The sequence below is a fragment of the Passer montanus genome, unplaced genomic scaffold (assembly GCF_014805655.1).
Source record: "Passer montanus isolate IOZ18808 unplaced genomic scaffold, ASM1480565v1 scaffold19, whole genome shotgun sequence".
NCBI classification, from domain to species: Eukaryota; Metazoa; Chordata; class Aves; order Passeriformes; family Passeridae; genus Passer; species Passer montanus.
In genome coordinates, this window is record NW_024366480.1 from 6,111,144 (window position 1) to 6,134,917 (window position 23,774).

General features: G+C 36.0%; 1 protein-coding gene across 2 annotated transcripts in view; it reads left to right on the forward strand.

The window, feature by feature from the left end:
* Positions 1-23,774, forward strand: part of ZFPM2 (zinc finger protein, FOG family member 2) — a 308,548-nt gene that overhangs the window by 97,954 nt on the left and 186,820 nt on the right. The window lies entirely within an intron of this gene.

Below are 23,774 nucleotides of genomic sequence, written 5' to 3' on the forward strand. Positions count from 1 at the left end.
TTTTTTATGAAATTATGGTCACTATCAGAAGTTTCATTGTGAAAGCAAATGTGCCAGGTGTACTCTATGCTATACTCTGCACTATTTAGGTATGTTTGCTCTGAGGGTAGAGAATGTCTTACTTTATCTCTTTGCATTTTGATAGATTTAGAGGGATTTTAACCTACCACCTGAGAATGCAACTGCATTTGAGTTTAGACACCTATGGAATCAGAATAAAGAGACTTCCAGATATATGTAATGATAAGCAGCTGCTGAAGTAAGATTTTCTACATCCTTTTCTTCAGTGTTGCTACCTATTCCACTGAACCTCAATTAAGAATGAAATTATTAAGTCTTGACCCTGTCTTTAGTTCTGATTTGTATTTAAAATATGTTTCACAGATCAGAAAGAGAAAGCATTAATAACTGACATGAGTTACGAATAAGAGGGAAGCTGTGCTTTTTATTTAGAGTACTATGCAAAACATTTTCCTTTCACTGATAATGTTTTTTAAATGTAATTAGACTTTTTCATCCAGGAGAGTCCTCCTTCAGGAAGACATTAATTATTGATGCATCAATTATTAATTAATATTTGTTAATTAATAACTGTGAATAATACTCTTTAGAATAATTCAGTAGTTTGTATTAGAAGGTACCTCCAGAGCTCATCTAATCTAACCCCAGCTCACAGCTGGGCTGACTTACATCAGCTTTCTCAGGGACTTACTTGGTCAGGGTTTAAAAATCATAAAAAGTGGAGAACCTGAAGACTTCATCAGCAGTGCTCAAGGTTTGATTTCCTTGCTTAGCTGTTCTAATATTTGCCTACCATATGTTGTGGAAATTTTTAACATTTTGTCTTGTTGCAATGCTTGTTTGTTTATTCTTGCCTTGTTCTGATGATCTCCAATAAGACAGTGGGTTTATGTTGTTTTTACCCCCCAGTGATGTGTTTGCACACAGCAGTTAAAGCCCTGTATCCTCCCTGCCCTAGCACTGCTCTTCCCAGGTCTTTCAGCACCTCTTGCTGCAGTCCCCTAGCAGTCCTGTGGTCCTCTACCAGACTTGGCCCAGTATGTTTATGGATATCCTGCTCAGCAGACTCCTTCAGAGCCCTGGATGCAGCCAGCCTTCACTGCTTCACTGAGGACACAAGTGCAAATAGTCTGCTCACAGATTGTTTTTAGCAAAGCTGCTTCCCAGATGGGCAGGGCCCAGCTTGTGCCATTGCATGGAGCCCAACCTGTGCCAGACACAGGACTCAGCATTTGCCTCGGTTGAACTTCATTTGGTTTCTGTCAGCCCATTTCTCCAAGCTGTTATGGTCTCTTAGCAGCAGCTGTGTCCTCCAGTAGTTCTCAGCTGCTCCCACCAATTTGATATCATTTGCAAACCTGAAGGGCATTCATTCCTGATGTCCAGACCATTAATAATTGTGTTAGAAAGCATTGGCCCTAGATAACCCCTTTGAGAGATGCTGCTAGTAACTGGACTTCATACTGCTGTTCACATTACTTTGATTCAGTGGTTCAACCAGCTTTGTAATCTGTCCATAAATTCGTATTTCAGTAATTTGTTTATGAGAATACTCTGTGGTAAATCTTTTTAAAGTCCAGCAATACACACTGCTGTCCCCTCTCACCTGCTGAGCCAGTCATTTCATCAGAGGAGTCAGTGAGGTTGGTCAGGTATGATTTGTCTTAAGTAAATCCATGCCAAGTGTTCCAAACCACCTTCTGACAGTGTATGTGTTTGGTCACGGCAATGAGGAGAATTTGCTTCATATTATTCCCAGGCATGTAAAAAAATCCCTTAGTATCTTCCTCCTTATCTTAATGTTTGGCCTACCATTTGCTTGTTTCTAGTCATAGGGGAACTTGCTTCTTCACAGGTGCTACAAGATTTCAAAGCTATGGAGAATGGAATCTTAGCTGACACTGGCCTGATCATCTTTGAATGTAACACATCTGGTCCCATGGACATGTATGTGTATGCCCAGCTTACTAAAATGCTGCCTCACTTAACCTTTCAGTCCTGCAGATAATGCTGTAGTCTCTTACTGCTAAGTTCAGAAGCTGAGGAAGCCTGATGGCACACCCTAGAATTAAAACCTGAACCAAAGATGGCAGCTAGGGCATCAGCTTTTTTTTAATGTTCATAGTCAGTATTATCTCTGACTATCATGACCACATATTGTGGTTTGGGGTGTTTTTGGTTTTTCTTTTTTTCATTTTAATTTTGCTGGCTATATTCCTGCTGAAGTATATTTTCCTGCCCTTCAAATCTCTCCTTATTTTTAACTCTAGGTAAGAACAGCATTACAAGAAATGCATAGATAGTCCTTTTAATTTTATCTTATCTAAATATAGCAATCTCTAAGTTAGTTTAAGGTAGTCTTTAGTCAATGAAGTGAGATAAGCACCTTTACTCCTTCTATTTTAAGATAGTTATCTACAAGAAAGGAGATAATTTTGCCTTGTGGAACATGTCTCAGTTTACAGCAGACAGAACCAGGATGTATAGCTTATACTTGACATCCAGTTTTTAGACAGCTCAAGTCAATATTAAACTGTTAAGTGCAATGTGAGCAGCTAATTTTTGAATTCTGCTCATAACTTAAGTAAAATACATGCTCATTTTCTGTTCTGAACTGGCTACCTTCCTCATTAGTGTTAGAGGGTAAGGTTTCTGTAGGGTTTTATATTTGATATTTCTTGACAATATTTTTGTTGTTATTTTATTTAATTACAGGATCATGAAATAAAGTTAGTTAAATACAAGAAAATATAATTGAGGCCAAATTCTACTCCTCAGACTTCAAAAATGTCTAATGTATTTAAATGTATATTTAACATTTTTGTTTTGTATAAAATGTATTTGAATGCACACTGAATGGCCAACTCTAATATCAGGAAACACTGTCAACAAAATCATACTTGTTCTAAGAAAAATATTTATGAACAGTTTATAGGAAGGGTATTTTTAGAGAATTTGCAAAGCAGAAAAACAATAACATGTCATAAGATTCCTTTCAGTGCAGAAAAAAAAGTTATGAATATCTGCAGAGTTCAGGTGTCTTAAATCTTACTTCCTACTTTTGTGCAGAGCTGCTTTGTGACCAAGTAAGTCACATAGGGAGAAAGGCTTCTCTAAATTTGAATAGAAGAGTTCTTTCTACCTAACTTAAAGTATTGGTAGCTTGGTTTCTTTTTTCTCTGCACACATTGAGCAATGCAATCACAAAGTTACAGTCTTTGAGGATGGTAGGTCATCAAACCTCTGGAAATGACATTCATATCATAGTATATCTAAAGGAAAATAAAACAGTAGTTACATTTTTTTTCCAATTTATGTCTCTTTTTGTGAATGCATGACTCCCTAGGGCTTTTGAGGCAATGTAATTAATGTTTGTAATGATATTATTGTTTATTACGAAAACAGTCATGCACTCTGAGCCTCACTAGAAGTACAGTGTCATCAGGAACATGGGACATGGCTATTTCCACAGCTTTGATATCTTGGGACCCCCATTCAGTTAAAATAACCAGGGAGCAGATCCTGAGATGAAAACAGTGAATTTGTTTGATGCTGAACCTTTGATGATATTGTCTCCATAGGGCTTAAAATTGTGAAGTAGAACATATTTCCAAAAGCCATGACAAGTGGCCGAGGCAGAGGCTCGAGGGAATGACATCCAGTGAATTGTTTCTATCATGACATTAATTTAATGTACAATGCAGTCAGTCCACTTTTCTATATATTGGATGCTATGTGATTATATTAGTCTCATTTTCTCCTGGAGCTTCTTTTATTAAGTTGTATAAATCATGTGGGCACAGTAGCCATGAGTCACTTATAAATTTGCTTGTTCACAAAATTTGTTACATGTAACCACAGGCTGTATGATCACTTGCTATAGGGGTTATCCTGGATTGGAAAAATGTAGTAGAGGATTTTTTTTTGCTTTTTCTGTAGTTTGCCTTAAATAGAAGGGCACTTCCTTCATTAGGCTGATGCAAACAGCAAGCTAGTGTTTCACGGTCTGTTAAAAGCTCAAGTTTGAGGGAGTCTTAAATGCAGTGCTCTATTCTTCAATCTCTCTTATGCTTTTTCAGAGAAGAATAAGTAAAACTTAAAAGTATTGTGTTAGTGTTTGATATTTTCCCAGCATAAGGGTATTGTTTCAACTTGACTGTTCTGCTTTAATAACAGCTACATGTGCAGCTGGTTGTGTGTCTGAAAGCAGCCAAACCACTCATGCTACATCTAGAATATTTGAAACTAAGTCTACTAAGTAAAAAATGTAGGGAAATGATAGATTTATAAAATGTATAAATTAAAAGAAGAAAACATCCAGTTTGACAATCCATGAAGCAAAAGGTATATTTTAGGGTCAAATTCAGTTACAATTTGAAGAGCAGCATATGTTTAAACCAATATTTTGTCCAATAATAATTCAGTTTGAAAGGGACCTTAGGACATCTTTTATCTGGTCTTCTTCTCAAAGTGTGGTTGCTCTGAGATTAGACCAGGAGGACTGGGTCTTTATCCTGTTGGGTCTTGAAAATCTCCAAGTATGTAGCCTTTTGATAGACTATCTTCAGTATGCCCATGTTTGTCTTGCATAGGGAAGCCCCAAACTGGGTACAATACTCCTAGTGTAGCCTTACCAGTGATGAGTAGAGAAAATTAACTTTTGACCTATATTTTCTATAAATAACCTATGGTGACTTAATTTGATCCAGGCTATTTGAGACTAAATTTACCTACTTAGAGTTTTCAGTTACCTTATCACATTTTTGCTGTACTATTGGTTGTTTGATCAAGAAGTCTACCATGTATTTATTTTCCTCTTTCACATATGTGAAAGTCCAAGTCCAATCATAGCATTCTTTCTGATGGCTTTGGAGACTTAATTTCCCGGCTGGTTTACCATATGGAATGTTTTCTGGTCTTTTAATTACTTTCATATATTTCCAATAAATCTCAAAGTTTTCAGCTTTATTTGTGGGGACTAGGACAGGAGAACTGGCCACAGAATTACAGTAGACCCATGCCAGGGTGTCTTACCCAATTAATTCCACCTTTCTTCTGCAGCACAATGTATCTTTCCATTGCTGCTCTTTGGTAGAACTCACTACTGTGCTTTTCCACTTCTGGCCACAGTGCTCAGCTGGGAAATCCTGTTCAGCTGATAACAGGCCTGAATCCCCAAACACTTTTCTGTAGCCAGTGCTTCTCAGAAGTGAGTCCCTGGCCCTATGTCCTGTGTTGTTTGTTCCCCTGGGCACTAAGTTTTTCTCTATTACCCCACCCATGCAGCGAGTCCAGATTTGGCAGCTCATTATGCTGTCCTGTAGCAGCCTTATTCATTATTTTGTCTTCTCCAATTGTTTTCTTTTCCTCAGCCTTTATGATTTAAATTATTTGGTTCTTTGTTCTAAATCATTCATAATTAAGTACCAAAGAGTCAAGAACCAGTGATTTCCAGGCTTCACCAGAAATATATCAGTGACTAGCAATGTTCATATTTGTCACTTGTCCAGTTTCTACTAAGCTTTCTTTTTTGACTGCTGTTATCTTACCCCTAATTAAAATGCAATGTTGTAGTAAATCAAATTCCTTACAGAAGAGTAAATGTAATACTAGTGGCATATGATTTAACAGATAGTTAATAGAAAACACTAAGTTAGTATTTTAAGATGTTTTCCCTAAGCATATGTTGATTGGCAGTAATTTAATTACTTTTATTTAATTCCTTATTAATTAAGCTCTGTATCATCTGTTCAAACTGCTTTGCCATGTATCAATATCAGACTGACAGGTCTGTTATCCAGGTCATTTTCTTTTTGATTTTAAAGTATTGGCACAACATTAGCCCTCTGTAGAACAGTTGCAAGAATGTGTCCTTTAGTGACAAGGATATAATGTCTTTTTAAAGTAAATCTTTAACAAAACAGCATATGGGATTAATACAAGAAAACATTGTGCAAGAAAGAAAAACATGCAGAGAATATTATAAATTGGTAGCATTCACAAACTTGCTAATATGCTTCAGGATTTTTAAGGAAGTAATTGAACAGATGAATAAAGTAATTAATTTTATTAACCTGACCTAGAGTTCAGCTTGTATTCCAGGAAAGGGGGCAAACAAAATATTTGGAATGAAAAGTCCAGAAACCAGTAAGGCTGCATAGGCAGTGCCTCACTGATTTCATGAGCAGTTACTCAGAAAGCAGCTCTTTTCAAGTCAGAAAAATCCACATCCTCATGGTTCACAGTCTGTTCTCAAGATGAACTTAGTATCATAAATTATAGACTCACATCTCTAGTGAAGTGACCCTAGGTAATATATATTGGATATTTAAATACTGAATTTAAATTAAATACTTTACATGTTAGTAAAGAAGAAATCTGATATTTGTATTTAATAAAACATCTGATCCTCATGAAACCATACTCTCTATCTGATTAATTCAAACTGCCATATATGTGGGCACAAGCACTTGGAGTGAATCTGGCACAAAAATCATAAACAAAAGGTTTTCCTGTAATAATAAAGTATTGAATTTTAAGGGCACCATCTGGCAGTGATGTAAAGAGATCTGTTCTTCATAGGGGTTCATTTATTTGTCTTTCTTTAATAACAATCATCAAGTATTTGATTAAAGTTATTAAAATAAATTGAGAAAACTAAGTTGGGAAAGAGTTTTTGGAACTTCTAAGGAAAAAAAACCTCATGCCTCTTTTGGTTGTTCAAAATGTAATCAGGAGTTAAAATCTTGATCTTCCATTGCAATGAGATTGAGCCAGTTACATTCTGGCTTTAACGTGTCTCAATAGGAGAAGAAACACTGGGGGGAAAAAAAACTTGAAAAAAAAAAACCTGTGAAAAAGAATTATAGTATTTGAAGGCTATAGAAGACAAATTTTTAGAAAACATTAAAATCCTCAGTGCATTGAATTTGCAGAAGAAATATCTTACAGTTGTATTGGGTGCTCATGAACTAATTAGAATTGTATCTGTGGCCGTGCCACTGGTGGATGAATTGGGAAAGGTGATAAGCACACAGCACACAGACAGTGGTGTTTCCCTTATTATACCTACCTGTCTTCTGATATTCTGCAGTCTTCATCTTCCTTCATCAGTAGTTGTACCATTACATTTATATTTGATAAACTTGATGAACTTTGCATGTATGAAATTCTGTTATTTCTAAAGCTTTGGCCTTTAGACACTTGCCCTGCTGTTGGGTAGAAAAATAACCTTTTCTTTTGTATTTTAAATCTGTTGTTTGAGTGTTTCATTTGATGCTGTCTGGTTCCTTAAGCGGAGGAATGTTTATTACTACACTTGCTGATCATGGTTTTGCAAACATCTGTCCTGTCACATCTATTTAATTCTTTTGCAACTCTACAGAAGGCTTACAGTTCTTAGGAAGAACTGTGAGAAATAGAAACCGTTTTATTTACTTTGAATGGAAGCTAAATCAAAAGGCAACAAAAATAAAACTCATTTTTTTTAGCTGTAGAGCTGAACATTGTTATATTTTTAGTACAAAATTTTAGGAAAAAAAAATCTGTTAAATTTACACCTAGGAAGGTCCAGGACAGCAGGAATGGTCTGCAGTTAAGCAAATTTCAGTGTGTGCCTCTACAATCTACAGAGTGAGATGAACAGTAATATTTATTATAACTTAAAGTTTGAATGTGGTGACATATAACTTGAACATGTGTGGAAAACAGTTGAGTTGCAAGATTGCATTATCAGATAAAATGAAAAGATTGATCTGTTTATGGTTCCCATGGTGGACAATGTAATATTTTCCTTGGCAGCTTTTTGGAAGGGGCCAAGTGCCTCCTGATTTAGGTGTGCAGGGTTGGGGGGCATCAGCACTTCCAGCTCCTTCCTAGATAATGCTCTCAGACATTTTTACCTTCCTTGAAGGCTGAAGGATGGTTGCTGCTGTTGTGAATTTATACTTAAGAATGAACTTTTCTTCAGATCTTCAGATAGTTGGGTTTTGATCAACTATTTTTAATATGGTTTAATTTAGGATGCTTGTACCTTTTCAGCAATCAAATATTTCCCAAACAATCAAATTTTTTTTTTCCCATTTGGACAGTTTTTCAGTAGATCTAGTTCTCTGACCCTAATTAATAATAGGATAGCTTGTATTTTTACTTATAAGTAAGAACTGACAAAACCTGTCCACCTTATAAGGTAAAGGCCTTTTTCTAGTTATCCTAAGAACAGCTGAAGGAGGAAATACAATAGTGGCTTATTTGGCTCCTTTGTGACTCTCCAAAAGCAAAACCTTCATCTTGTTTGCCCTGCCAGTACTTCACAGATACTGAGTGCAAAAGTGGGCATACAGGACCTGAAAAAAAACCCCAAGCTAAATACAGGCTGGAAATTCCATTTCCCAAAGGCACAGGTAAGCTGGGAGAGGCCTTGCTGAGCCTCTGGCTAAGAAATCCTGAGGGTTTTGTGTGTCTCCAATGTGCTTACCTTATGCAGTATTTTTCTACAAAAATATATTAATTTCAAAGCAAAACATTGAGGAATCTCTGCTTGGAGCTAAGGGAGAATGGGTGGCTTTGGAGGATGAAGCAGGAGGAATGGATTCCTTCTCTCACTGGCAATCATGCTTTTATGCTTTTCCAGGCTGTCTTACCTACCCAGCTGAGCTCTCACTACTTGTCCTGAGGATCGTGTGTTAGCTGGGATTCCTGAGAGGTGTGCAGTACCTCCTTTGGTGCCTTTAGACCCACAGGAGTCATTAAAGGCTGCAGCTGGAGCACACAACCCTTTCCTGTGGGGGTTTTCTGCTTCCTTTTTCCCATCATCCATCTAAGGGCAATGTGAGGATGCCTGAAAAGCAATTCTTGCAGAAATCTTTATACTTGTGCTGCTTTTTGTAGAAAGAAATAAGTGGGAATCTTTCCTTGCTGTTTTATTTGATTATAGTAAAGGTGCAGCAGTATTTGCTTTGTGTTATCCTGTGCAAGTGTTTATTAATCTAAATAATGGAACTTCAGTTATCAGAAAATTCTTGTGCCTGCTTAAAGCACTGAAGAAAGTATGAAGTCAGTAGATGCTAATTTTGGGGGAAAAGTCTGGAAAGATTTCTGTCTTACCTTAGCCCAAAAATTTTCAATTTATTATTAGTTTATTTCTAGAGTAGAAAGTATTTACAGAACTATTATATATCCTATTGAATTGTTATGCAAGTCTAAATTCAGTTTTGTAAAAAAGGAAATGGTCCAGGCCCTTAAAATCAGGTTTTGCATAAGAGTCAGTGTTAAATAGCATTAACATCTGCCTTTAGTTGGATGGTGAGGATAAGTAAATAGAGGAAAACTAATGAAATAAACAGTATAGATAACATAAGCACTGGACTTAATTGTTACTCTTGTGCCAGTCATAACATGGAATTAACCAGATGAATATGCTTACAAATTGTGGTTGATGCAATTGTTATGTGAAGTTCTGGAAAAGGATAGTCCCTTAGTGCTTTGCTAATGTGGTGCTTCTCCAGCAGAAGTTTCTTCTAATTTCTGTTCCTTAAAAAATGTTTCATGCACTTTCTACTTACTAATTCTTGTCATACTGAATATATGGTTTGTATTTTTCATACTTTCTGCAGAAAGGTCTTTGCTATTTGTTATTTTGATGTTTGTGTTCATGCTTTTGTTGTGGCTTTTTAATTTTTCTGTATTTCCTTTTTCTGAGGTGGCTTTCCTTCTATTTTGAGTTTGGAAAAATGGCTGCTTGACCAAGTAACTATTTCTTCGTGCTTAAATTGCATCATATCTTTTTTCTTGCCCACAGAAGATCTTGCACTTAACCTGGTATTTCCTCACCTCTCGGTCAAAAACTGCATGATTTTGTAGTGAGAAGAGTACATTATACACAATAATAATAATAATAATAATAAATGTTAATCAAAAAACTGCATGTGTCTTTCTGATTGTGCCAGTGTTGTGGTATTCAATTATGCAATTTTCATTGGCATATTAATCATCTTTTCAACAAACAAGTCAGCGTTAATTAAAGCAAACCATGGATAAAGACATGTTGCCGGATCATCATTCCGTTTATCACAGCGCACAGGCTGGCCGTTAAGTAAATTCTGGACTGTGAGATGAATTTCAATGTTGGCTGCATCTTTTTTGTTGGAGTTTGAATGCAACTCATCTAACAACAACAACAACAAACTTCAGGCTTCACAAGAGAAAGATGAATTTATTTGTAATTAATGGCAAAAGAAGAAAGATAAAGTAGTTGTATGCTTCTAATGGGAATTAGAGTATTTCAAACTAAACCATTTTTGAAAATTTTTTTTGTCTTCCTCCACTCCCCTTCTTACCCTACTTAAAGCATCAGAGCCCTGAGAGTAAGGAATAAGTGAACCCTCATCTACCTTTATAAATTTAGGCTTCATTTTAACTTTGGATCAATTAGTAAACTGATTGGCATTAAATATGCAATCTGTGCAAAAGAGAATATGCGACAGCATTTTTTATTGATAAATGTATGAAAGAGGTGGGGGTGAAATACACTTGAGTCTTTCAAGTGAAAATAGCCAACAATTCTTTGATGAACAATAGTTGCATGTTGATTTTTTTCAGACATCTCCCATGATAAAGGCTTCACTGCTTCAAGTGTGTACAGTCAAGATCACTTGAATATATTTGTAAGTCTGTTAAAACAAGTATTTGTAGGTTTTTCAAGTGTTTATAAGACTGTGAGCTCATAGAGGAGAGCGCTAGATGCTGCTATATGAATAGGTACTGCTTAGCATAATAATACTTGTTATTGTGCTTTTTAAGGGTTATTATAGAGACAGTTGAGAGAGCAGCTGAAGGTTTAAGGGTTTCATTCTTCATTTTATTTAGTTTGTGTATTGTTTTATTTGAACAGAAATAGAGTTTAATGCTTCTACTCTGAAAAGTACGTGCTTCATCCAGCAAAGACCTGGCACTGACACAGAGGAGCTTGTTGTTTATGTTTCTGACCTGAACTCCAGGCTGATGGGCTGTCTTCTGAACTATTTATCATAAGTATTTTAGTCTAGATTCTTCAAACATGGGTTTATGAAGGTGTAGAATGGATTTTATTTTAACAGAAAAGTAATTTTACTCTGCCTGCTGTGAAAAATGTATGGAAGCACTAGAGGGATAGATGATCATGTCTTAGATCAGCTTAAGAGGATCTTGAACAACAGCAGTTAAAAGTGAGCCTTCCTGAATGTTCATAATAATCTGTCACTTTACCTACCTCAATCTTCCTATGTCTTTCTATTAATCAGTTCTCTCAGCTACTTTACATTAGACTGTCTATACTTGCAATGTAATCAGAATACATATCTGTCCTAAGAAACAGAAATTGATGTGGGAAGAATTGTTATTTAGCTAAATAACAATGGTTTTAATGTAATTAGATATGGCTAAGTTAGGGGGAAAAAAACTAACTTAATCCTCATAGCTCTGTGATGCCCAGTTAGACTATTTCTACAACTTAAAAAGCTTCATGTTCATGCTACTTTAAATACCTCTATGCCACACAAAGAATATGCATATGCAAGGTAGATGTACATTCAGAATGGTCAAACTCGGTTGGGACTTTCGCACAAGAACCTAAGAAAGACAACCTATGGTAAAAAAATCTGCCTTCCTTTAAGATGCTGCATATGTTGCTGAGTTAAAGATATGAGCTTACATATTTTAGTGAACTTGATCATCCTCCACACACTTAGTTTGCTAAAACTGCTAGTAACAGTTTGTGATCTTCAAAGATCTCTTATTTGGACCAACTTCTGTGAAATTAGATCTTCTGTACAGGAAAAGTCAGTACACTGTGACTACTTTACAATTTTTTAAATATATCAAATCCTGTTTTAAGTCATAACCTAAGCCTGTTAAAAATACAACACTTCATGTCAGATGAGTATGTTGTAAGGTATTGTAAAGATATTCAGTGTATAATGTGTTCAGTTGTCTTCCTGTGTTGTTTTTGTTTGGAAGCATGGGAGTCAGTTTAAATCTGTTTTATGGTATAAATCAATGAAGTTAAGCTCATGGCTATTAATAGTTCAGTTCTCATTATAAAGTGTCTGAATATTTTCTATAGCTCTAATACAATATTTTTAAGGAATAACAAAAGTTTCATAGGGTTAAAATGGAATGGATTCTGGTTACACTGGCTATGTAATTAAATTTTTTCATAAATGGTTAGAGGTAAATAATGGAAAATTAACTCTACTTGAAGTACATTAATTAGGTGTAAGTGCATATGGCATCTCATGGATCCTGGAGTGTGAACTGTACTCTTGCTCTTCACTCATTTTGACTATGAACTGTTAACAGATCCATCAGTAAAAATGTACCTGCCTGTTGAAAGTGGTAGTCTATGTGGCTGGATGTGGTACTGGCTGCAGCATGGCACTCACTTGCACTGTACTGGTTACAGAAATTTCACTGTAGGTGGCATTTTGGTGACCAACATAGGTTTTCGTCTGTCTTTAGTATACTAGACCATCAGAGAAAGTTTGTTTGTTTTGCAGATCCAGATGGCTTTGAGGATCTCTTATCAGAAGTTTTGTGCTAGGTAATACACTTAGAAAATGGAAAGTAGAGCAGCATTTTGTATTTTCAGAATCCATTAATCAGAGGAGTTCATTTTAGCATATCAGATCAGAAACCTTCCTCATTGCTTTTGAGTATTTTGAGAATGGAAAATTATGTTGGTGGCCAAAGGAATAGTCTAATCTATGGTAAAATGGGAAAAATGTATAATGCTCTTTATTGTTGGAGGCAACCAGGCTAAAGTGCCATCTTGCACTTATTTCTAAGCCTGGTTATATTTACAGTTTATTATGTGCCACACTGGTAACACTAACTAAGATCTAAACTATTAATGAATCTAGAACTGCTACACTTCCTTTGCTTTTTTAAGAAGACTCTGAAATTAGTTAGTCAGCACTTTAATATAAAAAAATCAGCACTCTAATTAGTACTAAAGAAGTGATTTTCATATAGTTGTCGCTTATGCTTTGGAGTCAGGAATATCCTTATCATTTTTTTTTTATTATATGGTGTTCTAGGTCATTGCACTAAGAATCTGGTTTTCATGTATAGTTTAGTTCACGTTTGGAAATGCATTTGGAAATGCTTTTGGAAATGACAGCATTATAGCTTTTAAAGGAACATATATAAAATTGTTACATAATATAGTACATTATTGAATAGAAACATAATCTTTCCTCTATGGATTAATATTTGCAGTTTTAGTGTAATGTGAAATGGTTTTGAATATTTCTGATACAACACGTTAACAAAAATTTGTCATAAGAATTTTATGAGTCTGCTACAAAAATAGGAGTAGTACAGTGTGTCACCTTCTCACAGTGTTAATCAATAGGAGAATAAAAAATGCTCATTTTTTGGCATAATGTAAGTTAGTTTATTACTTGACAGTGGCAAACAGTGGGTGCTTGTTAGACATCGTCAATTGGTCACAGATGTGTAAATGTATCAGTTCTCTGCACAGAAGAGAATTATTATCTAAATTTCACTGAGAATAATTTTAGGGTACAAATAAATACTCTTTTTCTCCTGTGCCCCAAATCCCCTATATATTAGTGCAAACATTAAAATTAGCATAAATGAATGAGTGAAAGATACAGATAGATCACATTTGTGTTTCACAGTGCCTTCACATGTCATTGGTTTGTGCCTGCAAAAAGAGTGGCAGCTGCAAATCAGGTGTGTTCATCCCACAGAGAGGGCTTGTGCTCTTCTACCTTTTGGATTATTCATTCATACAAAATGCAGGCAGAATAAGATACTTATTTATCATTTTTCATCATGGTTTCATCATATTTGTCAGCGTAAGATACTGCACTGATGCAGTTTTGCAGTGTATTTTTAAAATGCAAGTAAGAATGAGTGAAATGAGAGCTGAAATTTTTCACATATAAACAGAAATCCATCTGTCTCATTGAGAAGGAGGGGTTGTGCTTGAAATTAGTCTCAACAGTGAATAAAAAAATTTCATTTCTCTTGTTCAGACCATCTTTCCAAAGGATGAAAAGTCCCTCCTCTGGGAGAGTTTACATGCATAATTTCATTCACCTGTCCTGTTTGTAACAATTTTTGAAATCATTGGGTGATAATATGGCATAGTTTTCATTTTCATAGCAGTGAGTGATGCCTGGCAAATGAAGAAGCAGTGAAATAGCCTTCAGAAAGAAAATAAAACCCCAGTCCTCAAAACCTTCTATAGTGCACAGCATACAAGGCCAGTAAGGGGATGTCAGTGCATCAAAGCAGTCTGAGAGTGGGCAGCTTTGGACAGGCAGGTGACCCACCTCAGTTCAGTTGGGTTGAATATTATGGAGAGCTGGAGACAGTCTTCCAAATATCCCAAAAAAGCAGGAAGAATATAAGGGATTCAGGGTGGTGTGAAGGGCTGGTTGGAGAAGATGCTCTGGGCTGAATTGCAGTGCCTTCTGCCTTCCTTTTTCATACATTCAGGATGATTTCCTGAAGCATCATCGATTTAGGGTCTGACTGTTAAAGCCTGAAGGACAATTTCATACTTGCTGCTATCCTGCGCTACATTCTTTTTGGTTTAGTTCACTAAAGTTATATTCTGATTTCTGGGTCGTTTCTGCCTTTGAATATCAGTAGCAAGTATTCAGGTCTATTTTAAAGTATTCTCATTTGGGAAATAAGGGTGCACATACACCTTTTCTGTAGAGCTTTGAGGGTATAAGTGCAATCTTGATCTAGCACTAGTTCATGGTACTGTAATGGTGGGAATATTTTCTTTGTTCTAGAACTGCAGTAAATTAAAAAGCATAGTACATGTTTTCATCCTCACACCTAGTACATACACTGTCACTGGAATTAGACAGCCTGCAGGTCTTTATTCCTTGTGCAAGAAAAGGTTATATAAAATCTTTCTAAGGAGGGAATAGTGTTTTTTTTTTCCTTTTTAATATTGCTGTTTTGACGATCTTATTTTTTGTCAAAAAACCCCATTTTATTTTTCTGGTATTCACAAGGAGAACTAAAAGGTGGAAATCATAAAGCAGGCACTAATTTTAACTTGATTTGCTTCTTTTGAAGTATTGTACGTGTTCAGCTGTGAGTATGTGTTAGCTTGCATCTACTTGCTTTCTTCTTAATATATAATAACCATGCTTGATTACTGCTGGGTTACATAGCAAACCCTTACTTTGGTTTGTTGAAGGGCTAGGAGGTGTCTTCACACTCAGACTAGTGGTGCATTTGTAGGGTACACGCCACAGCAAAACCAAGGACACCTCCAGCACGGCATCATTCAGCAGAGCGTTCTTGTCCCAGTTTCGAGGCACTGAGTGTGGTGGGCTTGACCTGTATGGAGAGGGGAGACTGCCAGGACTGCCTTCCCCCTGCGAGCCTGTGGCAGCCTCCTCAGTGCCTGCTGGAGCGATGCCTGGCCCGCTGTGCTCCGAGGGGAGCTGCTGCCGGTGCTGCTGTCCTGGGCTGGCAGCCGGGCGCGCTCGGGAACGCGGGTTTGGTTTGGCCCCTGCGGTGCAGGAGAGAAGCAGAAGTGGATGATGGCGCTGCAGCAGAGACACGTCTTCCTAAGGAAGGAAGGCAGGAAGGCAGGCCTGCAATTTGTAGAAGCTGATAAGAGCAGGGAGGCTGGTTTGCCACCGCAGGAGCACCAGTTTACCCATGAGCTGTGCAGACCTCTGAGCTCAGCCGTCACGTCCAGCAGGGAAACATCTTACTGCGTGCCGCACAAAATCCCAAGGGATAACACAAGGGGCCTTTTTAGGTGCTGCTGGAGCACCAGTCTGACCAGTAACACACAGTTCACTGAATCCCTAATTCCAGTTGGGAAGTTATCTGCTGTCTCTAGCAGTGAAATCCTGACTGATAAGAGAAGAGGCTCATCTGCTGGTAGCAGAGCCTCCAGTTTATCAGTGTCTGACCAGCTCATAAATCAGACTGGTGTCTGTTTTTATTTTGTTTTATCAAAATTTATTTCTATCATTGTAACAGTTAATACTTTAATAAGAGAACTTAGCTGGGAACATTAGGAAGTTAGTTAGAGACATTTTGCAGGCGCTTTTTCCCTTGTCAGTGACAAGGTAAGGTAATCCTATACACAGGCTGCTATTGTGAGATGAGAAACTGGCCTCCTTCACTGCCAGAGACCAGATGCACCTCTCTCTATCCTAATCTGTAAACGACTTAAAGGAGCCTTATCTCGGGGCTCTTCTGCTTCATTTCATGCTTGATTTACTTTAATTTGTCTGATAGGGCACAAGGATTTGGAGACGGCCCATCTTTCTGCAGAAAATGTTCAGATTTTTTTTTCCTTGGCATTGTTGTGTTGGGGGTTTTGACTTTTTTTATGTGGAGGAAATCTTGCTCCAGTGCAGCAAGCTGCTTGAGTGTGTTTAGATTTAAGCTACCCCAGCAGAAAAGAGTTTGTGAAGTGGTATGATTGTGTGATGGGCCACATTTACATTGAAATCACATTATACGATATATCTGGACTCCTGAAGGGAGCAGTGCAGTGGAGCGCTTGTGCCCACAAGATACTTTGAAAGGGCTATATATAGTGGCAACAATTGATACGAGATTTTACAGGAGACTTTATAAATATGTAAATGGGTGTTATCTGATTGGGTTCTTTGGCTACACATCTGTACCTCAAAGGAAGTGGAGCTGTGAGAACTACCAGGAAAACAGTAGTTTGCATTCTAAGTAAGGCTGAGAAATAGAAATGTCTCACAGGTTGACAGCGGGTCAGGGTGGAGGTGCTTTGCATACTTCGGAGGTAAGCCTCTTTGATGTGAAAGCGATCTCTTACTTCCACCAGAAAGGTAGAATTACCATGAACAATTTTCATTTGTTTTATAACATGGCTTAGATCAGGAGCCATTGACCTTTAGCATTCCTTGTTATTTCTTTAAATTGCTTGTGTGATATGGCACTGGGGGGAATTGCCTTTACGTTTTTTGCATTTTAAAAAATGTACTTTCAGTGACCCATGGGAGAGAAAATAAAGTCTTTGGTACATTGATCCCTTGATTAGTTATTTCCTAAATGAAAATGGAAATACTGTTAAAGCAGTAATAATGCTATATCTTAATAGTTGAGAAGTCAATAAATGGCTCCCATGTGCTTCATTAAAGTTCTTAATGAAGCCATTTTTGATAGCTGAACTTTACATTATCTCTGCTGTAGTCAGATGCTTTTTAGGGAGAAAGAGGCAGTAATTTGATGGAAAATGGTTTTCTTGTTCACTCTAGTAACAATATTGCTAAAGTCCTGTGTATCGTAATACCTGTTTTATAGGGCCATGCAAAACCCATCCATCGTAAATATGGTTATTTATAGCCATGCTTAGAGATTTTTTTTTCCTGGCAGTTCTTGTATTTTATTTTACTTTATTTTATGTATTTATGTCATGACATAGTCATACATTAGTAAAATGTAGCATTTTTTCAAATCAGTGTTCCAATATTGCTGTTTGCGGGATGCTCCAAGTATTTCCGTGTAGCCTCACTGCAGTGGCAGCCTCCTCTTTCCTTTACACCCTTGTTGTAGCAATTCTCAGCCATTTAATTCCTCCCCCCTCCTCCTTGCACTGAATTACCAGTCCTGACAGAGCCCTTCATATTTTGACAGGAAGGATTTAGTCTCTGGGATGAGCACACTATACAGCAATGAGCTGAAGAAGGGTGTGAAAGGCCTGTGGGCTCCTCTTCTGCCTTTCATGAACCCTTCTACATCCAGCAGAGTGGATTCCTTGTATGATCCCTTACACAATAAATATGAGAAAGGAAATCTGAGTTAGATCTTGCATGTCCTCCTAATGGGGCCTTCACTGTGGTGAAAGTTGTTTCCCTGGATTACTCAGGCAATGTTTATTGTGTTATTGTAACTAAGTATAGTTCTTGCTATACAAGTAAAAAATCATAAGCATGTTACAGCTATGTATCTTTATTATACAGAGCAAAAAAACCTCTATTTTCTCCAATTTTTGAAATAGTTCACATGAAAACCAGTTGGATTTTCAGACATAAAAAGCGTAATATAAAAAATGAGACTAGTGGAAATAACTACAGTTATTTCCACTGTAACACTGGCCAACTCCCTGTTGCTTAAAATTTGACCTTGATTTTCCAGTTCCCTATTCTGGGGAAAACAACCTGGTTTTCACTAGTAAAGGACTTTACTGGTGGATTAGAAATATGTTGGAAGAGAAGTTCTAAAACCAAACTGAGTTCCAAACCCAACTGAGCTTCACAAAACTGAAAGACTTTCGGTTAGGTTTGATATATTTTTTTTATTATCCATGAAAGAAAGCTAATATTAGCTTCATAAGTTAACAAGATCTGATGCTTAATTCACTTTTATGTTTCCAAAATTTTGAAATCTTCTGGTAGAAAACATGGTTAATAGATACATTATTATTAGAACCATAAATACAGGGTGTGATCTAGCATATGTGTATTCCACTTGACACTTAGATAAGTATCAAAATGTCCTAATGAAGACAGTGTATGGAAACACCCATGTGTAAAGTTCTATTTTTACAATTTAATTTTAGTACCTACATGCTTTTCCCTAACACTTACTTCAGCTGAATGTGTTTACAGTACTATAAAAGGATAATTCCTTCCATTTCAATTTATAGAGACTTTTTTATTTTCTATTATTTTTGATCCACCTAATAGTAATTGAGAAATAAATGAACAGAAATAATAAACAGAAATAGGAAAAGGGTAAAAAAGAAGCTCAGAAAAACATGAAACATGAATTTCATCTAGAAGTGAAATTAACAATTAAAAAATCAATTCCACAGAGAACACGCTTTTTCCCCCCTCTTTTTTATCTTTTTCACAAAGTGGACAATGTTAGAAATTGAAAATAATGTAATATAAATCAAAATGGTCATTAAGCTGGTTTTGAATTCTTTTATCAATAATTCTGTATGGTGCTTCCATATATATATAATCTCAAGGTCTGGGCAGAGTGTGGAAGAGAAGTCTGAAGAAGCTGAATATGCATAGTACATAGAGCTGTTGTATAAAACCATCCTTCTCCATTTAGGAGAAGGAATTACTGACACCATTTTAGAGAGGAGGAGATGGATGACTCCCAAAGGTAAAGGTAAATGGTTTATTGATACTCATTGAGTCAGAGATTACACAACAGAAAAGGGGATCCTGTTTCTCTGAGGGTTTTTGAGGATATTCTTCATGAGCAATTTAAAATGCTGGTTTTACAGTGCTATATGGAATGTACTTTTTTCTTCTGAGTAACAGTTCAGACTCCAATGCATTCTTAGTTAATGTCAGTGGGAAGACCTCTGATCAGTTGGTTCAGTTCCGTAGATTTTATTAATAGGTAATTATTTATAATAAGTATGTTGAAAATATCAGCAAGAAAGAACGATAGACCTGGCTAACATGAAAGCTCTTTAAAAACACAGAAATGGTGAATTAAAATTTTCATCAGATGAAACTAACTTCCCATACAAAATATTTTTCAAGGCTTTTTCTTTGAATCTCTGTCGCTACTGATATTTATGGTTTCACTAACATGTTCAGGTAGAGAAATACCTGCCCTCATAAATCATTTGCAGATAATACTGGTTCAGACGCTCTCTGTCCAAATTGATAATGGATATCTGATTCAAAAGAAATGTCTTGTTTCTCAAAAGTTCTGTGGAGGATGCTGGAAGATGGTAAAGCTAGAAAAAGAAAAAAATTATTAAAAAACCCAAAAACTCAGATAGCAAAAAAAAAAAACAAACCCCAAAAAAAACAACAAAAAACCCAGACAACCAAAGCAACCCTATTTTTAATCCTGTTTTTAATTTCAACTTCATTATTATCTGTTATGCTAGTTGGCAGAAGTTGGCAACAGAGTGAACTACATTAGGATTGCTTCATTTGTGGTTTTATAATTCAGACCACTTTCAGAAAGTTGAACTCATGTCTTGTGTTTATATTGGGAGATTTTTGCCAAATCAAGAAATAAGAATATACTGTAAATTATATAATAATAATATAATAAAGAAACCCCCAAAGTTGCCCAGTTTGGAACAGTGCAGATTCCTCCAACTGCAAAATTGAAAATGCAACTGTATTCATCGTTCTTTCTTTTTTTTCTTTTTTTTTTTAATGTAACCTACTATTTAGAGTTTGGGCGAAATTGTTGGGGTTTGTTTTTGTCTGATGTGTTTAATCTTACTGATGTCTCTTGCTTTTGTACTTGTACTCTTATCCTTCAACTTGCTGGATACAGAATCAGAGATTTAAAAAATGCAAATGGTTAATTAGTGCAAAAGAGGTCAAATGTTAAGGAATTTTTACCTTACCTTATTCATATCTCTGTTTTGGAAGAGGTTTGGGCAAAGTCTGAACTCCGGGAGTTTTTTTTAAGTTGCCTTATTTGCCAGTAATTTGGTTTCCAGTTGTCAATGCCTAACTTACGAAGAAGCCGTGGGGCAGGGCCATGCAAAGGAAATGAGTTTCATCTCAGTCTAGGGACTGAGGGAAGAAGAAAGATGCTGGGAAGGAGGGATGGAAGCATTGCTTTTACTGCACGTTTTGCATCTGTAGCACAAGCTGGCTCCTATGGACAACAGTTATGCAGTAAATTCTTAGGACAGCCAAGGACGAGTCTAGAATGTGGTCTGATAGCTTTAAAGTCTTGTTATTTTTGAATTCATTATACAGTCTGTATGTTAAAATTAGAGTTTAACTTCTGCTGTGATTTAGATACAATGCTTATGTATTTTGCTTATTTTGTCCTCCAGAGCCCCAAATCTCTATAGTTTTATACATCTCTCATGCATAACAAATTGAAAGTATGTGTGTTGATTTGCTGGAAACGAGTCATGCGCTAAAATCATGCAGATTTCTTTGTGTTCTTGTAACAACAAAACTGGTATGAGCAGAGATGAAAAAGTAGGTGGAGCTGGCTTTGAATGAGGTGCTCTAAATCCAAACAAGCTGTACGAAATAATATTGTCACAAAGGAAAATTGAAAAATACAACAAAAGCAACTTCAGACTTCAGAAGTGTTTCTGTTGCAGGTAAATGTTGCTGTGTAGTCGAAAGCTTTTAAGTGTCACAGGTCTTCTCATGGAGATACTTCAGAACATTTTCAAAAATTTTCATGTCTCTTAGGTATCTGTGTACCAAAACATCCTTGTGACAGGAGACTTTTAAAACTTTACGTTGGTTGGTACTTAAGGATTGACTCACAGATATCAGCCCTTTCTTTTGCAGCAAGGACTATGGCAAAACAAGATTTTAAGATGAAGTCAGCATAACACCATCTCTCTGCCTATGCTTTGATCTGGCTGTAACTCTGATTTGTACCAGTTGATGATTTAATTCTGTACTCACAAAAATATTAGGAATAAACTTGTTGAACTGCAAATCAGTGGTATAGGGACAAACAGAACATGACACCATTGAATGAGAACAGTCATATCCTGCTGTCTTGAATATTAAAAGGCAAGAGAAATAGCAGTGAGTGTTTCCTAGCAGCATTTTATTCCATTTTATGTCTGAGTAATTCCGTTCACTCCACTGGACTTCTGATTTGTGTGAGTGAAGATGAGAAGGCCAGTTGTGTCCCTGGTAAAGTTGCAGCATTTTGAGGGAGTTAAAATGCTATGTGTTTTATCCCATACTTGTGCTTTTTTATAATTTAAGCATATTCCCCTAATATAAAGTAATCAACATTTATCAGATTATCTGCCTAGCACAGGAAAAGTTACTTTTTTTCAGGAATTAAATTTGTAATTGTTTCAATGATGGCTGAGGGCTCTTACCATTTGTTTAGGTGAATGAATAACAATTAGAATTTGATTTATAAAATAATATCTCCTTCCCTTCATGAAAGATGAAAAATAGTTTCTTTGATGACAGTCTTGGTAAGCTCTTTCCATTTAGGGTACCTTCCAGGTTTTTAGGTGTCATTTTTCACCTCAATGGTTGTTTGTTTTTCATAATAGAAATAGTTTCACCAAGTAATATTCGAAACTTTCTGAAATTATAGGGTGCTATCTTCTTCAACTATCTTTGCAATTATGATACGGAAATATTGCATCAGCAACTTTCTAAACATAGTATGCAGTGGTGACACGAGTTAATTGAACAGTTAGGAGATAATGCAGTATCATTGACACGATTTACTATGTAATTACCATTGTTTCCAGTGGAGTTATCATGTAGCTACCTCCTAATATCATATGTTATTTTGTGATAACTGTGAAATTTACTTATCATCCTGTTTTGAGAGACTCTGTTGGTTGTAGACCAAACCTTCTCCACAAGAGCTGTGTAATAGTGACCTGCCCACCAGCTTTGGAGTGTGACAATTAAATCACAGGTCTCCCAGTAAAGCTTTGGAAGAATATATTTCTAAATTCATTCAGAGTCCTGAATGGCTTAACTTCTTAATAGTCTTTCTTGCTGCAAGCATCTGTCTGTTTGAATGAGTTTGGCAGTGTTTCTACAACCTAAGAAGAAATGCTGTATAATTCAGCAAAACATTTCAAATATCTTGCTTTTAACAATAATATTTTTAAAAAATTGTGCTATGGGGAACAAAAATGTTTATTTTTTAATAGCTTACTTTATCCACCTGACGTTTTTGTTGTTTTGTTTTTTTTTAATTTCATGATGTGATCTGAGAATTTACATTCGTTACCAGGCAGTGATCTGGTGATTTCATGATTTTTGGAAGCTTCCAAAACAATGGGAAATTCAGCAAAAACTTGAAGAACCATGGCTGTCCTTGTTAATTTAAGTAGAAAGTAATAAGAAATAAGAAAACAGAAGTAAGCATTCTGCTTAATTTTATTTTTTTTCTTTTTTCTTCTTTTTTTTTGGTGAAAATCTCTCTCCAGATGAGAACTTCAATAAATTGTTCAAAATCTATGGTTTTTCTTCTCACTTTTTACATTACAACTGAAACTTAAGGTGACAACTAATTCAGGTTCCGTAGTTTCCTCCAGTATTTTGACAAGTATTTACATAAACTTATATCCTGTGCTTATACATCTAAAAACTATCTTGAAACTGTCAGTTTTGTTATAATTAGGCTTGTCTCAAGGTTTTAATTATTTTTGGTTAGAATTAAATGTGCTGCATTTCAATGTAAATTATTAACTTTTCATTTTATTTTCCTTTTAGAGTTTTTCTTGTTCACATTATGTCTCTTTTTTCTCATTGACTCAGCAAATGCACTAACATTAACAGTCAAAACAAACCATTTGAGCTGTTAAACACATTGTATGTAGGAGTAGCAGAGTAACCTGAGGGCTCCGGTAAATTCATCCGTCATTTCTGGAAACAAGCATTTTTGTTTGTTTTCATGAAATAAATTAAACTGACTGCTTATGTCTGAGTTTAACTTTTGTACTAGAGGACAAAAAAAAAATATATATATAAGTAGTAATGAGGGGGTACTTAAGAATACTGTACTCTGATATTTTCTCTGTTATCTTTTGATGTGGCAACTTAGTTTCATGTACATTTAATTCTACTAAAAGAGACATTTAGTTCTACTGAAAACACATTGGTTATACCAATTATCAGCAGATTTTGACTACAAAAATTTTCTCTCTTATTCTACATAAAATAGAAGGAAATATTTTTTATATTCTATTAGATACATCAGTATGGAAGTGTTGTGGAATTTTGTCTATGTCTATAAATACTACTGGAAGTTCCCTCTTCTGAGTGCTC